General features: G+C 43.1%; 1 pseudogene; it reads right to left on the bottom strand.

Annotated features, from left to right (window-relative positions):
• Positions 1–897: 897 nt before the first annotated feature.
• On the bottom strand, positions 898–1891 carry LOC106972934 (60S acidic ribosomal protein P0-like; annotated as a pseudogene).
• Between the last annotated feature and the right edge of the window lie 1078 nt (positions 1892–2969).

The raw sequence follows: 2969 nt of genomic DNA on the forward strand, positions 1-2969 counted from the left end.
AAAAACAAAATTAGCATTTGTTTTATCAAGAATGAAACAGAACAGGGTATTACTGTAAATGCAACTTGTTTTTTTTTTTCTTTGCTTGGAGACCTTTCCCTCTCTTCTGTCCCCCTCCACCCAACTAAAACTCAGATATTTTGAAATATGTTACTTCTCTGTGTTCTCTCTGGGACAGCAGCATGCAAGGGTGTTCTCTATGTACACAAATAACTTTCTTATGTATCTTTTCTAAAGGAAACCTGCTATCTAATTCTTTCTTAATTGCTAATCTTTCTTATATCCTAGAAAAGTCGTCTATAGAGGCTACAAAGGCCAACCACTTTAAGTGTGTGTGTGTGTGTGTGTGTGTGTGTGTGTGTGTGTGTGTAAGTCCATAGTTATTTAAAGTCCAAAGTTTCTAGCCACCTTCTGTTTGTTTTTCATGGTTCCCCAAACCCTAACATGAGTCTCTCAGTTTGGTAACATAATACATTAAAAAATGGGAAAAACCTGTAAGATAGGGGCTGGCCCTGTTCCCAGGCACCAACTTCTAATGGAGTGCTTAAGTATGTGAATGGATTAGCTGCTCATTGGTTGTCCTTGAATTATTTGTACAATGGGAAAACATACTGTCTTATGTCAGTATGATATAAAAAATGAAGATAGGGGTGCCTGGGGTGGCCTAGGTGGTTAAGTGTCTGACTTCAGCTCAGGTCATGATCTCGCGGTCCATGGGTTCGAGCCCCACGTCAGGCTCTGTGCTGACAGATCAGAGCCTGGAGCTTGCTTCGGATTCTATGTCTTCCTCTCTCTCTCTGACCCTTCCCAGCTCATGCTCGCTTTCTCACTCTCTTTCTCTCTCAAAAAAAAATTTAAAAAAGGATAGATTACTTTTTTTTAAAGAGAAGTAAGCCTTTATTTCCTTGTTTCACAAATAAAGTTGGCTGAATTGGTTGCTTTTGGTGATAAGTCAAAGAGACAAAATCCCATATCCTCATCTGATTCCTCTGACTCTTCCTTTGCTTCAACCTTGGCTGGGGCTGCAGTAGCAGCAGGTGCAGCACTGGTGGCAGTGGCCACGGGGCAGCAGCCACAAATGCAGATGGATCAGCCAAGAAGGCCTTGACCTTTTCAGCAAGTGGGAAGGTATGACCAGTCTCCACAGACAAAGCCAGGACCCGTTTGTATCCATTGATGATAGAATGGGGCACTGATGCATCAGTCAGGTAACCTATCTGCGGGCATAGGCGGGCAACATTGCGGACAACCTCCAGGAAGGGAGAATGCAGAGTCTCCTCTGTGATGTCAAGCACTTCAGGGTTATAGGTGCTGCCATTGTCAAACACCTGCTGGATGATCAGCCCAAAGGAGAAGGGGGAGAGGTTCAGCATGTTCAACAGTGTGGCTTCGCTGGCTCCCACTTTGTCTCCAGTCTTAATCAGCTGCACATCACTCAGGATCTCAATGGTGCCCCTGGAGATCTTAGTGGTGATGCCTAAATGCTGGAAGAAGGAAGTCTTCTCAGGCCCCAGACCAGTGTTCTTGGCTGGCACAGTGACTTCACATGGGGCTATGGCACCAGAACGGGTGGCAGCTGGCACCTTTTTAGCCAGCAGCATGTCCCTGATCTCAGCGGGGTCCTCCTTGGTGAACACAAAGCCCACATTTCCCCGGATGTGAGGCAACAGTTTCTCCAGACCTGGGTTGTTCTGTGGATGGCCTTGTGCATCATGGTGTTCTTGCCCATCAGCACGACAGTCTTCCAGCGGAGGGACATGCGGATCTGCTGCATCTGTTTGGAACCCACGTTGTCTGCTCCCACAGTGAAGCATTTTGGATAATCGTCCACAAGTTGAATGATCTTAAGGAAGTAGTTGGACTTTCAGGTCGCCCTGTCTTCCCTGGGCATCACGGTGGTGCGTCAGGGATTGCCATGCAGGGTTTAAAGACGATGTCACTCTCACAAGGATGCCTGGAGAGAGGAGGGCTAGGATAGATTACTTTTAATGTTTAGGTTTTATTCAAATGTTTTATTTATTTTTTCTTGCCTCTTAAGTTCTGAGCAAATGACAATAAAAAACATGAGTCCAGTCAAAAGTAGGAACATCCTAACTGCAGATTTGTAATGACTGGAATTGTGAAAATGGAGGTAACAACTCCTCCTTTGTACACACTGTAGGACAGTTGAGGAGCACTTCTGTCTCCAAGCATGGGGATAGTCTTGATGCTTCCTGGGAGTTCCTTTTGTACTTTTCCTGCCAGTGTAATTAAATGATCCCTCAGTCTCCATTCATGTGGAGGTTCGAATGAAGAACAACACAAACCACCTGACAATGGACATGGTCTTTGAAGAGAACTCAAAATGTCTCTCTATAAGCCAGTCTTCAAACCACTCCTGCATCACTCCACCAGCTTACCATCACTCTTGGGTGAAAGAAAGGCAGATGATTTAAAGCAGCCACTCATTGTTGCTATTTTGTCTTTGGTCTGTGTCATTTAGTAAACAGGTATTCACACATCTATGCCTCAGTATCCCTCAAGGCCAGTTCAGTGTCCTTCTCATTATAGCCATGAAGGTTTCTGAGGATAATCCTGGGTTACCAAGAGAAATTTACGTGTTCTTAGTATTTTCTATGTAAGGTATCAGAGGTATATGTTACTATTTCCGATAATGTTAAATTTTTAAACAAGTGCCTATACTCGAGTGAGCAATTATTTTCTATTTTGTACCAAATATATTTTAGGATGAGTACCTTTTATTTAAAAGCAGGGTATTCAGTTAAATATGTAACTGAATATATATATACACACATATAAATGTGTGTGTATATGTATGTATACATATACATATATATTTCACATGTGCACATACAGACACACAAAATTCAAATGTGTTTCTTGCCCTAATACCAAGAGTCTCCACTTTGGTGTTTTCAGGAATCTGGGGAGTGAGTGCTTATGTCCAGCTCTTAGCTTTTGTAAGAATC

This window comes from Acinonyx jubatus, chromosome D3 (assembly GCF_027475565.1).
Source record: "Acinonyx jubatus isolate Ajub_Pintada_27869175 chromosome D3, VMU_Ajub_asm_v1.0, whole genome shotgun sequence".
NCBI lineage: Eukaryota > Metazoa > Chordata > Mammalia > Carnivora > Felidae > Acinonyx > Acinonyx jubatus.